At 44.6% G+C, this 16,906-nt stretch overlaps 1 long non-coding RNA gene across 3 annotated transcripts in view; it reads left to right on the forward strand.

The window, feature by feature from the left end:
- The first annotated feature begins 1,356 nt into the window (after positions 1–1,356).
- Positions 1,357–16,906, forward strand: part of LOC125308052 — a 52,308-nt gene continuing 36,758 nt past the window's right edge. For 2 of the 3 annotated variants that reach the window (XR_007195826.1, XR_007195824.1), the window contains exons 1-2: positions 1,357–1,955; positions 2,916–3,175. This is a non-coding gene — a long non-coding RNA (uncharacterized LOC125308052). The remainder of the gene's footprint in view (positions 1,956–2,915; positions 3,176–16,906) is intronic. The other variant, XR_007195825.1, reaches the window with a different exon arrangement.

A 16,906-nucleotide genomic window follows, 5' to 3' on the forward strand; every position in this document is an offset into this window, starting at 1 on the left:
GTTTGGTGGGAGGGGGTGGATCCTGTTGGTGTGTGTATGTTTTAAATGAGTAATAATCAGTCTGTCAAGCTGGGGCATCAATCCAGCCACACACACACACACACACACACACTGTAGCTTTATTCCCCGTGGTTTAGCCTCAGGCCAGATGACTGAAGACCCTTCCCATGTGCTTGTGCTTCCAACGCACACACACACACGCACACACACACACACACACACAGTGTGAGACTCATCAAAGATTCTCCTCCTTTAGCAGACCACCCCCAACCCCTTTCCCCAACTGCCCACAGCTACACACACACGCATGGCTTAATCTGCAGCTAACAGACCCCTCGACACAAACAGTCTCTCACACAGACGCATACACATACACACACACATACGCACACACACACACCTGCACTCATGAACTGATACTGATCTCCGCCTTTTAATGGAGGACTGTCCGTGTCATCATGGCATCGCTTGGCCGTGTGCTAATCACAAGTGTTAAGCCCTCTCCCCAATAACAGATGTCAGCCAAGCCCTGATGACAAGATTTGAAATAAGCTGTTGTTCTGTGTGACTGTGTGTGTGTGTGTGTGTGGTGTGTGGTGGTTGGTGTTGATGTGGCTTTTCTTACCTTATTGTCTGATGGTGGCAGCTATTTCCACCCAGTGTTGCTGGGAATAAGGGAAGACTCCTCTCCTCCCTTTTTCTCCTCCACTGTCTCTCTCTCTCCCTCTGTCTCTTCTCTCGGCTGTGGCTCTCGTCTTTGTGAAGACGGAGGCGGCGTTCAAAGCATCCCTTTATTTTATCCTTCTGTTGCAGCTGACAAGGCGAGATGAGCAGCGAGTCCCGACCAACGAGGTGCGATGGGGTAGAGGGAAAACACACACACACACACACACACACACACACCGCGGAGGAAAAAAAATCTATGTTTCACACACACCGGGAGGACAATCCACCGGCGCTGAATTCTCTCGTCCGCGCGTCGCTCTCCGGCGTGCTCCTCTTAGCCATGCAGACCCGCACGCACGCACGCACACCGAGCCTTCAGGGGGAGAAAAGAAACACGAAAGATGCTGGAGAGACAGAGACGAGTGTGTGTGTGTGCGTCTGCTTGTCTGTCTGTGCCTGCTTCACAGACCTCCTTTCCTCTTTTCCTCTCTCTCTCTCTGTGTCTATCTCTCTGTTCGCGGGCAGCGGGTAGGCAGGCTGTCAGTGTGCGCGGAGTGACATCTGTGAATGTGTTTGTGCGCGCCTCCAAAGTAGCCTCTTAAGCGAGGGAGAGAGCACCCCCGTCCTGCGTGCCGAGATGGGCTCGCTAATGGCATGTACCATCAAGGGCGCGGGAAGGTGGGTGCTGAGGGTGCTGCAGCACCCCTTGCTTTTTAATAATATAGGCCTACAAATTCGCAGTTTGTCATTATATTTGTTGTCAAATAGGCAAATAGCAAAAAAGGTTATGGATAGCTTTGAATATAGCTATCCATAGATTAAACGTTATAGTCTAGCTATAGAAGTGAAAGTGACGTGACTCGCTGAGGAGAGACGTTGCAAGCAGGCTAGTTGACTTCGAGAAAAGAATATTAGGCTACAGAAAAGAATACAGGATTTTTTTCTCTCCCGGCAGTAAAGACAGTAGATTCAGTGTTTAAAATGTATATGCAAACTAAAGGTAGGCTAACTATGCATATGACCATCCAGAGGCTGCTGATCTGTCAAAAATGATGAAGATCAAGATGGTTTTATTGTTGCTGCCATTATTACCACAAACACGAATTGATAACGAGACCATGGCGATCGTGGGTTATATCTTGCCTGCTTATTAGGCCATGCACCTGTTAGAACTCCGTGTAGCATGCATACTGCCAGTTTCCATATACCATCACCAACTATTTCGCACTTTGGATATATCGTTGGATTGTGAAAAGCCCAATTTCGAATACCAAACGACAACAGATGAGGTAGGATGCATCTTTTGCAATTAGTCTTTGGCAAGCCCATGACCTCATGTGCGGCTCAGTTTCTGTTAGTGTCAGGCAATGTGGCTGATCTAGCCCAAATCCACGAACCTGTTGCCTATCAGTAGACATGTCATCTCGAGTTCCACGACAGCTTAGCTAGTGCCACCGAAATATGACACTGAAATCCTTTCACTATTGGAGTCGCTCAGATAGAAACCGCTGTAATTGGTGGTTAGGAGTGGAGACGCCATACGTTAGGCTACTCAGAAATTGTTTGCCATTGTAGGTCATTGCAGCCTAATTATATTTTCAAGCCAAACATCTCTGGTGTGGTTTTGACAATCAGAAAAGCAATATACTGAAATAGTTTAATGATGTAAAGTCAAGTGCGCTTCTATGGTGTGTGTGCGCGCAGTTTTTATTGATGAGTCGGAGTGGCAAGTGCTGCGCATAGTTGCAGTGGAATGTGGCTGTTCTCGCTCTTAGGTCTACCAGAGGGTCTACTTATACACGGCGCTGAAATGGCGTATTTAGCTGTCTAAATTCGAATCATATCATATGCTAGAGGAGAAATCGTCGGGCATCCATTATTTTGTTATTCAGCACCCTTGGTCAAAAATATGTTCCCGCGCGCCTGTGTACCATTACAGCACAGAGCTGGGAGGGCTGCAGAGGGAGGGAGAGAGAGAGAGAGGGACAGAGAGAGAAGGAGGGAGGGAAGGGGGTCAAGTGGGAGAAAAGGGGGGAGGGGGAGTGTGTGTGTGTGTGTGAGTGAGCACCAGAGAGTGAGCGTGTGTTTGTGTATGGGGAAAGCAAGAGTGACAGGCAGCTGCATTTACAGAGAGATATGCAGAGGGCCATCATTTTTTTTTTTTTTAAAGAAGACACACTGCTACAGCTTTATTAACAACCAGCTTTATTTCATCACTCAGGATGCCTTTTTCACCCTTGTTTCTATAGGGACCTGTTTCTCTTTTTCTCCCTCTTCATCTCTCTCCTCCTCCTCCTCCTCCTCCATACCCATCCCTGTAGGAATGACCTTTCCATCAGAGCGAGATTCCCATCCGGGACCCTCCCAAAGAACACTACAACATTCTGGAACCATTATCCATTATGACATCATGGAATGTATAGCCGCTTGGACAGCGGCCTGGGACGACAGATGTTGCGTGTGTTTCTGTGCATCTCGGGATGTAGGGTGACTCCATATGCATCCCCGAGTGAGTTGTTTTGAATACTTCTTCAGTCTGTTGCCAGTGCCATGTGTTGATTATATCGGTGTCGCCCTCCAACATGTGGTGAGAGAGCACATGCTGACATCGACACCCACTCATCATCGCACACGCTCGCGCTCACTCACACACAAACACGGCTGTGGAGACTCTCCAGCATCCCGGGATTTATTTGCACTAAACTCAATCCGAGCATTCTATGCATTCCAGTTGCATTATCGACATACGACCTCACCCTGTGGAAAGCCATATAGGTCTTGGTGCACACCCATATATAGTGCATAACACACCCGTTTGGCTGTATAAGTACATAAGGATTTATCTCCAGTGATTTTCTATACCACTGTGTTGTACCCATGGATGGTCTCACTCCATATCAGCTTTGTTGCATTGCTAATGAAATAATGTACATTTAGTTGGATATATTATTGGAATCAAAGTGCGGCAGTGAAAGATGAGAGGAGATCAGCAGCATCTTATGATTCAGAGTGGCAGAGGTAAAGAGAAAGATGGTCAGACAAAGAAGATTTAATGTGACAGAGAGAGAGCGGAGAAAGATAGAGTGAAAGAGACTGAGAGACTGAGAGAATGAGAGAGAGAGGGGGAAGAGAGACAGGCAGACAAAGAGAAACTCAATGTGTCAGAGAGAGAGAGAGAGAGAGGAGAACGACTGAGTGAATGGGAGAGAGAGGGGGAAGAGAGAGCAGATTGTCCATAGAGGAACGCTGCCTGGGAAGCCTGAATTGAAAAAGTGGGTCACAGTGTGGTGAGGTGCTGATGGATTCTCCCTGGAAGGAAGAAGGGAGAGAGAGAGAGAGAGAGAGAAGGAAATAGTGGCAAAATGGAGAGAGTTTGTCAGATAGAGGGAAAAACAGAGAATGGCAGGGAGAGTGGCAGAGGCAGAGCAGAGAGAAATAGAGGGAGGGAGAGATCTGCCTGAGGCCATCCTTAAAAAAAATATTTTGTTTGCAGTAACAGCCAAAAAAAAAAAAATAAAATGGGTCGGTAGGTAGGTCAATTTTTTTTTCAAGATTCAAAAAAAAAAAAGTTCAATTTTTGGTCATTGTGATTACGTGAGGGAATGAATTTTACACAAATGCATATCGCGGACGTGAACTGACTGGGTCTTCAACCCGGTGCCTTCAGGAACCATTGCAAACCTCATTCTGATGCAGGTTATATAGACCAGCCTTTTCTCAAACTTCTTTGACCTGAGGTCCGGGTCATGGCAGACTTTTTGGGTCATAGGGCTCATCTACATGTACCCAGAAAGAAGGCTACAATAGCTCTTGGCCAATGCTTATATTGAAATTTGACTATACAATACTCAATGCTATACAGTATATTATTTACAGTCTCTGCTCTGTTTCTAGGGAAGTTCCAAAAACAACGCCGTTTCTATTAAGTTTCCTGTTAAATAAATAAATAGCCTTCCAACAGGTTGAAGCTGGAGCTTTGATACCAACGCTATCGATTAGTTTCAGTTTCTTCTCACAAGAGACGCCGCATTGAATGAATGCTCATACCACCACTTAATTGTAGGGCTCCATGTTTAATGACATCGATAGCAGAAACGCTTTTTTTTTTTTTCGCCGATCCGCTGGGTTTCTTGATCAACTGCGCATAAATTATCAGATGAAGCATCGGGCCTAATTTCACTCCATATAATTCGCTTAACCAGCAGTCTCCATGTTATGGACCCATATTTCGGTGAAATGCTGAATAGACCACAACCAATTCAATACACCGGACACGGGTCACCGCTAGACTAGGGGAGAAGGGATGAGAAAAGATCTGGCCACAGTTCTTCCAGAACTTCGCGCAAGTAAAAGCGCTATCAGTTTTGTGAATGAAACGGCCGTGAGGCCATAGTGTGACATGCGAAACCAATGGTGTAGAGATGACGCTATGAGCCAACGCAAGGAGCCACGTTTGCATGTAGGGCAATTTATATTCACAATACGTGGGCCTACTAAAAGAAATTGTATTGCATTTGTATTGGTTGTTTAGAGTAAAAAACAATCGGTCGGTATTAACGAAGTTTACAACCGCAAGTCGGTCGGACTAAAGGGGGCAAAAATAAATATTTGGGTCGGTTCTAAAATTGACAGGGTCGGTCGGGTTACGCAAACTAAAAATATTTTAAGGGATGGCCCGAGGTAGTTCTATGTTTTGAACTCTAAAGGCCACAGACGGTCAGGGCTGGTGGCTTTGAGTATTACTGTAATACTTTCTTATAGACTTCCATCAGTACTGTGTCCCCACTCTCAGTCTCCTCTAGTGTTAATTTTGTCACCTATTTTTAATTTAGTCTTAGTCTTAGTCTTGTGACAAAATGTCCTTTTTAGTCTTTTGTCAGTATTTAGTCATTCAAATATAATTTTTTGTTAGTCAAGTTTTTAGTCCACTAAAAGTCTGGCCATTTTAGTCTAGTTTTAGTCAAAAGAAAAACTAAAGGTATCTTAGTCTTAGTCAGTTTTAGTCAAAACATTTTAGTTGTTTTTTTTATAATAAATCATTTCTGATTACCATTTCAGTGAAATAGTGTTTCACACATCTCAAATTTCCAATATTGTGTGTCCACAGGGCTACTCGTTTGTTAGAACTCATTCAGATTTTTGTCAGTCAGTATGTTTACATGGACAGGTAAGTCGAGCTACAGTTATAGTTCGGCTGGGATTTGACCATAGACAGTAAAAGATTTGAATGGACCACTGTCATGATCATCGAGACCAGTGTTTCTCAAAGTGTTATCCCGACTGGTGGTCCAAGTAGTTATCCCAAGTGGTCCAAGTAAGCAGACGTGGGTAAAATATGATATAGATGAGTTGTTTGCAATATTGAACCAACTTGTAGGCTACTGTATGTAAATCCAAACAGTTCTGCAACACTGTCTATGTAAGATATGCCAGTTAAATCATATGAATCCTCTGACACAATAAGCAAAGTGCAAGACAACAAGCAAGGTTGTTCAGTGAGTAGGCCTATTGTAGGCTAATATACTGTTGAAGTAGGTCTAATCTTTTTTTTTAGCTAGGTGGTCCGCATTTCTTTTTTATTGGTTAGTTAAGTGGTCCTTCGTCTGAAAATGTTTGAGAACACCGTCGAGACCCAAGTATTAATATGTTTTACTCCTCGCCACGCTTAGATGCATGATATGCAACAACACATTCCCCAAACTCTCCATCTTAACAGAGAATATGATCTTAGCTAACTTTAGCTTTTAACTTCCATATTAGCTTACTTGCTAGCAAACTTTGCATCATCAGTGTAACTAGTTAAATAGTTGACATTACTTGCTGAAAATTTTCGTATGGACATTCTGGGGATGTTAATTTGTATATGTATGAGAGAAGCTTCAACTTCTGGGTCTGTAGCATTGTGGCATAAAGCTTAGGTAGTTAGTTTGCTAACTCTGACAGAAATCTCCTCGTGTTATTGTTCCATGTAGTTTCGTTGCAGCCACAGGGTTGCAGCAACAGCACGTAGACTAGCTTTACAGGAAAGCGCCGCCGCATGAACTCATTTGGAATAATTTTGGAAAATATAACAGCTAGATATTCTGGTCTTCTCATTTTGTAGACTAAATTAAGAGAGATTTTATCTTAGTTTTTATTTCATGCAAAACATTTTAGTCTTGTCTTTTCGTCAACAATAATGAATCTTAAGATAGTCTTAGTCAGTGTTTCAGAACATTAGTGCAGTCTCGTCATCGTCTCGTCTTAGTCATGAAAAAAAAGGTAGTTGACTAACATATTTCCTCTCGTCTCGTCTGACGAATTTAACACTAGTCTCCTCACGGACCTTCACACGTATGTAACCCTTTAGCACGGCAGTTTGCAATGTTCTAGCAAAAGTGTGTTCATCAACAATGTAAAGGTCAATGTACGCCAAAGATTAGTGACGAAATGAGCTGCAACAATCTGTAAACCAGCAACTTGCTGCAGCACACCTTCTGAGGGTTCACACTAGTGCAGGGCTCCGAACCGGTTCAAGGAACGAAAACAAAAACCGAAAACGAACGGAATTTTACGAGGAGCGGAAACGGAAACGAAAACAAAATGCTTTTCAACAAAAATAAACCTGGCAACAGATTTGACAGGTCAACTGTTCCGGAACAGAAACGTTATTCTGAAATCCACAAAACCGGTTAATAACGTCATAAAAAGTGAGGGAAAAAATAAACTAGACAGGTCAAATCTTTTGAAACCGTTTGCAACAGCTGGCAATGTCTTGTAAAGTTTTTTTGTTCACATTGCAACTCCTCTGCAATTGTTTTGTTTCTTTCGGGTGACTGTTGTTAATTGCTCTACGATTCTAAAATGTCATGAAATATTTGTTGGATATTCTTACATTCATTCAGCTACATTCTAGTGACGCTCCTGAGACGATACTTGCTGAAGAACAGTGTCCACAAGGGGTCATCCCTATGTTGAAAAAAGGGTCCTATGTTCCCCGCTGCTTCCAAGTAGACTGCAGCCGCGCGGCAAGGCGCGGGTTGTTGTTGCTCCGTGCCCACACTTTGTTTGTGATGAGGGAAGGAGAGGGGGCGCCGCGAACTGAAGTTGTTTGCACAGAGGCGCAGTGCGGAGCCCAGTGTGATATAGTCACGTTTAATTGATTTAATTGTAACAGTAGCTGCTTGAAATAGCTGCTTGACTTATATGCGGTTTAATGCGCATCGATAATTTCAGAAGATGAAAAGAAGGTTCAACAGATGCTAAGAGAGGCGAGTTTAAGTTAATAATGCTAGGCTATGTTAGCATAAACTTAACTTAGGCTACCTATAAATCATGCTTATGATATCAATAAATAAGGAAAATATTCACATATACACACACTCACATATATCCGTTTTATTTAACCAGAAACACACAATCCCTTCAGTCAACACAGTTACAACAGACGTGCGGACTGGTGACAGCTTTTGGTGGAAAACACTTTGTTTGTGATGAGGGAAGGAGGGAAGGAAGAGGGGGCCGAACTGAAGTTCTTTGTACAGAGGCACAGCGGAGCCCAGTGCCATATAGTCACGCTTAATTGATTTAATTGAGACACTTAAGTCTTGTATGTAACAGTAGCTGGTGTCAGTGGCAATCAGCCTAATGACACAGCCCCACCTGTTTTCCTATGATATTAGGATTGGCTCACTGTCTTGCTGCAACGGCCTGCTGTGTTTAAATCTAGCCGAGTCTGCATGGCTTCAGTCCCAAGCTTGTCATTGTCTTTGCACTTGGCATGTCATTGTTGATTCTTACTGTACAAGAGGTGAAGGAGGTGATCTAAAATAGCCAAATAGCCTTTGGTTGAGCTGTCGGAAGAATGGGATTCATTTTAATGGAACAAAGAGATATCAAACTATACTGGGCTGTAGACCCAAAGGGACATTTTTGGATTATTGACGAGTCAGACCAAAGGGGCTTCGGAGCAATGCACAGTCCCCCCTGCAGCGTGCCAGCGAACGGAAAAATGAACAAAACAAACCAATTAAATATCAACTTAAAAAGGCATGTAGTTGTAGCACGTTTCTTCTGTGAGAGGTGCAGCTCGTGTGTGTTGCTGTCCTCAATTTAGTGCTGAAGCGGACAATGCGAAGTTACCTAGAATGTTAACTTTGAACTCGTTATATTCAGTAAAGAAGCACTACACAAGTAAAACCATTGTAGGCCTATGTACTTCATCTATTCTCTGTTCTTCATCTATTCTTTTAGTCCGCTATACTCAACGTGGAAGTTAGGAGAATCGCCCTTCTGGCTTGTGTCAATATTGCACCGTGCCCGTATGTGTAGGTCTACCAGGTGTGCTACGGCAAGCAACATTGACAGAAAAATACACTTTGCTACCGTTTGTGCACGAAATGTGCACTCGCAAGCATATCCCATGCAATGAACTCAGATACAAGGCGGGGAACATAGGACCCTTTTTCTGGGGTATCCTATGTTCCCCGGTCCCATACAAATAGCGGGGAACATAGGACCCGGGGAACATAGGTATGCTCCCGTCCACAAAACTGGAAGCTTTTTTCTTTCTAACTTTATTTTTTTGTCCAGGTGCCATTTATCGCATATCAAGTGTTCATACTTACTCTCTCTCTAAAGCCATGTCTAAGCCCACTTCAATTCATCATAGTCAGTGTAGTGTCAACTGACGAGCTGTTCTTCATTGTTTATTGTGGCCAGTACATTCTCAGAAAGGAAATAATCGGAGCAGTAGGCCTACTCGTCACATCGTGCATCTCATTGTTAGAAATGTATTTTCATAGATCAAAAAAAGACATCATATTTACTAGCCTAATATAAACACTATGACTGTCAGTGGTATTAAACCACAAATAAAGTTCAGTGCTGAAGTGGTGTGGTCACTCGGACTGATAAATTATGCATTGATTTGTCTCTTAACAAATACCATCCCATTTATTACGTAGTAATAACCCCACCACTGACCACAGCAGGAGCATTCAGTGAACATTATTAAACGTTAGATACAGCAGACGCTATCTTCGGGAGGTGACCAGATCAGTTCTGCTTACAGTAATGGAACCTAAACATAAAGCATCTCCTAATATGCAATGAGTGTGTTAGGTTCACCTCGACACTGTGGAACCCTTGGCGTTTTAGTTTATATGCTAATATCTTGAAAAAATAAAATGTGTTGTTTATTGTGGAATTCTGACGATTTTTTATTTTGTGTGTGTGTGTGTGTGTGTGTGTGTGTGTGTGTGTGTGTTTGTCTGTCTTTTATTATGTTTTGTATTTTGCTATGGATCGTTTTTGTGTCTTGAATTGATGTATTGATTGATTGATTGATTAATAATGGATGAAATTCAAGTCACCGTGTATGGCAGTGGCAGAGTAATGGCATGGAGATGTGGTAGATGTGAGGCAGTGATGCTCTGTGCACAGAGCCCTCAGATGATCTAGCGATTGCGTGCAGCATTTCGCATCCGAGTGCTAAGTAGTATTTTGGGTATAATTCCGTCACAGATTTTACACTGGGCTATAGTGAGTCATTCTCTCTCTCTCTTTTTCTCTTCCACTCTCTCTGCCTCTCCCACTGTATGAATGTATGTTTGTGTGTGTGTGTGTGTGTGTGTGTGTGTGTGTGTAAGCTCTGCATTTGACAGTGACGTGTACCATTTATTGTGCATCATATACAGCAGAGAGAGAGAGAGAGAGAGAGAGAGAGAGAGACACACACAAGGATTTAGGAGATCCTCTCAGTTTGAAATAACTGCACCAGTACATTTAGCCAGATTTTACAACAAAGTATTTTTTTGGTGACATAAAAAGATGGATATATATACAGTAGGTTGAAAATAAGAGGGGGGGAATGACAAAAAGAAAACTTTCTGGTGACTCAACTATCTAAATAGTTCATTTAGATTGAACTAGAACATTTCTTGCACCTGTAGCAAGAAAATGTCCAGTCTTGTTGCAGCACAGTTCTTGGCAGAGATGGTGATACAGTATTGCTTCTTTTGTCACCATTGTGTATTTGTCATGTAATAAGAACCATTGTGTATTTAGCTACATGGTACAGTAAGAATTGTGTATTTAGCTACATGTAATAAGAACATAACATGGTGTAGACACACTGTCACATGTCTAATGAAAACCATGATGTGGACTATTTGGGTGGGAACTATGACTATTAGCAATATTTCAAATGACTCAACCAATCAAAATACCTCATTAAAGGTGAGGTCTTTAATTTTGGTTTAAACGTGTTGAGGAATCCAGTGAAATTCTCATGACGTTCCTTTTGCTGTTACGGTGTATGTCCTTGAAACAAAACAAAAAAAAACATATTGAAAAGAAATATCGGACTAAGCCATCATTTTTACACCGCCAATCAATGACATTGCTTCAGGAGGATGGAAAGGAAGGGTATATTTGACTGACTGCTGAACTCAATATCAACAGCCTGGATCAAGGACCCACTAACATCACAAATTGAATTGAAAACAAAAATGTAGCTTAAAGGAACCACCAACTCCTTGGGAAATTAGCTTACAGTATTTGCCACCCAGAGTTGACAGAGAACTATAGCCTATCTGGTGTAACGCACTTTGAGTTCATTATGCTACGCTAGGCTAACGGCTTCACACGGTTATTGCATGTACAGAGATAGGGTGTGCATCCTCCTATCTAACTCTGGGGTACATGGCAAATAAGATAAGTTCCCAAAAAGTTGGCAAGTTCCTTTAATTCTTCTTTTTGCCTACACTATCCTGCTAATTCTCACCAGATTGTGGGCTGTAGGCATGTAGCAGGCACTGATGTTACGCCTGCCTGGTCCCAGAGACATGACAGGACCAGTAGCCCCTCATGTCCCTGGTGGCCGATGCTTTATACGCACTGTGATGGTGGCGGCGGCTTGTTTTCTAAGCAGGAAGGGACCACAAGGGAGTCTGAGGAGCTGATTTATCGGCGCCTGTCAATCCTTTATGGGGCCGTGTGCTGATTATACAACTAGTGATGAGGAGCAGAGGGAAGTGAAGGGTGGGGAAGGAGAGAGAGGGAGGGAGAGAAAGAGAGAATAAGAAAGAATGGAGATAGAGACATGTTGACAGGGTAACAGGGCAAAGAGGGACAGAGAAAGAGAGAAAGACGGATGAATAATGGAAGAGAGAGAAAGAGTTTGAGGGGTGAAGGAGAGTTCTACAGTCTTGAGCCAGTGGGGTCTTAAAACTCCCTCTCCTTCTGATTACTGCCTGTGGGTGAAGTTGCCTCACTGTTGAGAGGGGACATTGTGTCTCTGTGTCTAACTTCATATGGGTGTGTGGGTAGAAGTGTGTGTGCATGTGTGTGTGTGTGTTGATCTATGCTAGACCCCCTCCAGCCATCTGTTCTCCCTTGCTCAAAGGAAAGCCAAGTAAGACGAAGGAGGTCAGTCAGGGTGACGGAGAGAGAGACAGACAGACAGACAGAGAGAGACAGAATGAGAGAGAGAGTGAGACAGAGAGAGAGAGAGAGAGAGATGCTGAACTGAAGTTGCAGATGGAGGTCTCTCTGCCCCAGCCTAGATGCTGAACTGAAGTTGCAGATGGAGGTCTCTCTGCCCCAGCCTAGATGCTGAACTGAAGTTGCAGATGGAGGTATCTGTGTTCCAGCCTAGATGCTGCCCTGAACTGAAGTTAGATGGAGGCCTCTGCCCCAGCACAAAGCGCTGAACTGAAATTACAGGTGGAGGTCTCTACCGCAGCACTACTGTATGTGCTGAACTGAAGTTGGGATGTGGCGGGTGAGGTCCAGTGTCATTTAATGCTCCAAACACCTTGCTTTCTCTGAGGCACCAATGGCTTGGCACCAATGTCAAACAAGCACCGTCATGAATAAACCATTAAAGCACACGCTCAAAAGCCTGCAAAAAGGAATCGGAGAGGACATATCACTTGGTGAGAAAGACTTACTTTTTCCTCACCCATGCATTCAGAAAAGGTGAACTCATTCTGACCTCTACTGTATGTGTGGGGCAATGAAAGAAAAAAGAAAGAAAGATCCTCCAGCTCTGACATCTGAAATCTCATTTTTCTTTTTTCATTTTCATTTTTCATGTTGTGCAGTGTTGTCTTGTTGTTTTCAGTTAAAATGCACTCCCAAAACATATGCAAGCGAGGTGCAATTCCGGAGGGCAATAAAAACAGGGTCTCTGTTCCACACCTTCGGTTCTCCATTCGTATTCCGGCTCCAATCTCACACACAGCCTGCTGCCTGCAGTGTACCCTCGTCCTCCCAAACAACATTAAGTCGAGTCAAACATCCAATATTCAACAGATAGATCCTGTACGAGTACCTCTCTGACTCTCTGAGGCTTTCAGATCCTCAGCTCCACGACAGACGAATCAGACAGAGACACATTTCTATTTCAACAGCTCAGTTTGTGAATCTGTGGAGTGGCACAGGCATCCTGCTCAGCTACAACCACACACACATTAACATCCGTGGAGAAAGAAAGACAAGGCTTTACTTGGCTCACACAAGAAGGGATGGAGACATGTCTACCCATATATATAAGTGGGCATGAAGTTGAATGTCTTGAAAGTCTTGAATTTCCCCTTGAGGATCAATAAAGGATCTATCTATCTATGATGGAGCAGACATGTCTACCCATATAGCAGTGGGCATGATGGAGCAGACATGTCTACCCATATAGCAGTGGGCATGATGGAGCATACAGACATGTCTACCCATATAGCAGTGGGCATGATGGAGCATACAGACATGTCTACCCATATAGCAGTGGGATGATGGAGCATACAGACATGTCTACCCATATAGCAGTGGGCATGATGGAGCATACAGACATGTCTACCCATATAGCAGTGGGCATGATGGAGCATACAGACATGTCTACCCATATAGCAGTGGGGCATGATGGAGCAGATGCAGGCATGTCTACCCATAAAGCAGTGGGGCATGATGGAGCAGACATGTCTACCCATATAGCAGTGGGCATGATGGAGCAGATCTCAGCCAGATACAGGCCAGAATAGGACCAGATCTCAGCCAGATACAGAGGCAGATATGGTGTACGGTCACCTGCCATCTGTATGGCTATGATGCCTATGGAGAAAAACTAAAAACATATACAAATGTGTCTATTGATTTCAATAGTTATTTTGATAACTATCAACTAGTTTTCGCTATCAATATGAACACTGGATTGCCTTAAATATAGGTATTGGCCCAATCCCAAAGTGATCTTTTAGGATTAAGGACTAAAGACTCACACACTTAATTGATCTCAGGTGCTAAGTGAGTGAGTGTGTGAGGCCACTTGGGATCAGATAGGTATAAATGGGATTGGGACAGCACTTCACCTGATCACTTAGCCACGTTTAATAACAAAGACTATTGTTGACACTTAAACCATGCATGTGTGTTGTGCTGTTGTTTACCTTTGTAATTTCCGGATTTCCCTATGGTCTCCTCGGTAAATGCCACAATGCTTTGAACTGTGGGTAATTCCCTTTGGTGAAATCTGCACTGATGCAGACTCACAGAAAGGGCTTGGTAAGTGTATACTCAAATCCTTACGCCCTTTGAAATGCGACATTGGGACAGCCCTAAACCCTTATGAATTTCACGAGAACGCGCAGCAGTCTGTGAGTCCGGACTTTGGGATTGGGCCATAAAGTATGTATCGAAAGTTTGGTGTAGTTTGGTGTAGATTGCACATCACTTGCTTGACAATGTGTGTGTATGAGTATGTCCGATAATGAGTGAGCCTGACATAAGAGGTATCGAAGATCGAAAGGACTGATTAGCCTATGCCAAAAATTATATCAGTTAGCCTAAAGCTCCCTTTTAGCTATAGGCTAACTGGTCTAACCCACCCCCAGTTAATTATGCTAAGCTAGGCTAACAGACTGGGTTATGACATGCACAGAGACGATATGGGTATGTATCGTCTCATCTAGCGCTGGAGTAGATGGCTAATAAGGTGATTTCACAGAATGTTGGCATCTTCCTTTAACCCTTAAAGGTGTAGGTTTTTGGAACATTCTAAGTTCCGCAACAATTGAAGGTTCTAAAATTCTATGTTGAATTCAATGAACCCAGATATTCTTTAGAATGTTAATTTCCCAACATTCCCGTCACATCGGTGTGACGGTACTCCTTTAAGGGTTAATGGACGAAATGTCTGTGAGGGTGACATACTTATCAGTAAAGAGTATACAACATCATGGGAGTGTGTGATTTTAAAGGTTGTATCAGCGATGGCGGGGTAACGTCACTTCTGTTGATGTTTAAACAAAATAGAGAGCTACTGTAGCTCGCTACTTCCTCCCCCTCCCTTCCGTGCAATTGAAACTCTCCTGAACGTCCATCTCATCAGTTATTGGTTGGAACACTTTATTTTGCTTTTGAGTGGTTGGCAACACTTGTTAGCAATTGTTTTTGTGTGTAGAGCCTAGGCTGCCTACAGACACGCGTTTTTTTTTGACGGCTTGCTTATGGGGCGGGCAGCTAGAGGATCGTTAGGACAGATTAGATGAAAGTGATCATTTATGTTTGGGCCTTTTTTGGGCCTGCAATCGCTGATACAACCTTTAATGCATGAAGAGTAATTGTTTTGGAGGTGGAGTTTGTAAACACATGAGTGAACAAATAACTGTCAGCCTGTCATGAGCTCTCTGCCTGGTAAACGCTGATTGAAGCCTCAACTAGCTCCACCTGTCCCTGCTCTGCTCTGCTCTAATTACTCTGCCAGCTGCGCTGCATTACCCACTAACCTCTCCCAGTATTTAAAGCCCTGTCTTTCAGCTCTCCTTTGTCAGATCGCCTGCAAACCTCAAGCACCAGTTACCTGCCTGTCTTGGAAAAACGACTCTGACTCTTTTTGCCTGTGAACCCAGACCTGCTCGACTACTTCTTTGATCTCCAGCCCCGTAATCTTGACCTGCCTTCCGCCTCTCTTCTACGAATACAGCCTAGCCCCCTTGACTGTACTGCTGCTTCGCTTCACCTGCTGTTGTGTGTGTGTTTCCCCAGGACTTCCGATCATCCAGCTCCTGCCATTGCTGCTCGGCTATTGGGGAACACACACACGCAGAGACTCTGGAACCCGAACCCCTGAAACCCTGTAACCCCCAACCCTTAAATAAACTTTCTAACGTGGCGCTTTTGTGGTCTCCGCCCTGTTTGGTGTCTGACAGCAACGATCTGACCAAACATGGACTCCAGCGCACGGTCGAAACCAGCATGGAAACCGACGAACCAGAACCACCCACCGCCATGCAACGCCTGGAAGAGACTGAGAGAGGAGGCAACCCAAACACCTGCTGACACTGCCTCTCCTTACTTCAAGCTGCCTACCAACAGCTTCAGCAGTTCCAGCAGCAACAGCAACAACTTGCTATGATCATTCAACTTCTCACCAACCTTTCTCCTCTGCCTGCTCCCCACCGCCCAGCCCCAGCCAGCCTGCTCACCGCCCAGCACGAGGAGTCTCCTGCCCAGTCCACTGCTGCCGCGGCTGCCGGAGCCCCAGAACCCAGGATCGGCAACCCAGAGCGTTCAGCAGATTCAACCCAGGTACGGGCGTTCCTGACGAGCTGCCGCGGTCCAGTTTACCCTGCAACCCAGGACTTTTGCCACTGAAGGGCGAGGGTCGGTTACGTGATCACTCACCTGACGGGCCGAGCTCGACTCGGGGAACGGCGGAGTTCGAGCCAGACCCCAGCATGTGCAACCTTCAACCTATTCGCAGAGGAGATGCTCAAGGTATTCGATTTGGAATCCACCACAGCCGGAGGCATCTCGGATCCTGATGAGTATTCGCCAAGGCAGAAGGACTGTTATGGATTACTCCATTGACTTCCGAACTGTGGCAAGTCAGAGCTCCTGGAACATGGAAGCATTGGTGGATGCCTTCCTCCACAGCCTGGCGGACTACATAAAGGACGCAGCTGGTTTCCCATGATCAACCCCCACTCTTGATGAAGCCATTGCTCTGGCTGTCCGCATCGACCCGCAGGATCCAGGTCCGTCGTCGAGAGAGGGCCATAGTCCATCCACCAGCACACGGAGTGTCCCAACTGCCCTGTCTGTCGCACCTGCCACACCGCCTAGCCAGCCGGACCAGTCTGAACCGATGGAGATCGGCCGCCTCCCTAACCCCTGCAGAGCCAGCCGCGCATCACCTCCAACTTATGCCTGTACTGTGGTGGTGATGGTCATCGAAGTCGCTACCTGTCCAGCAAAGGCCGGAGCT

The sequence above is a fragment of the Alosa alosa genome, chromosome 15 (genome assembly GCF_017589495.1).
Source record: "Alosa alosa isolate M-15738 ecotype Scorff River chromosome 15, AALO_Geno_1.1, whole genome shotgun sequence".
Classification (NCBI taxonomy): domain Eukaryota; kingdom Metazoa; phylum Chordata; class Actinopteri; order Clupeiformes; family Clupeidae; genus Alosa; species Alosa alosa.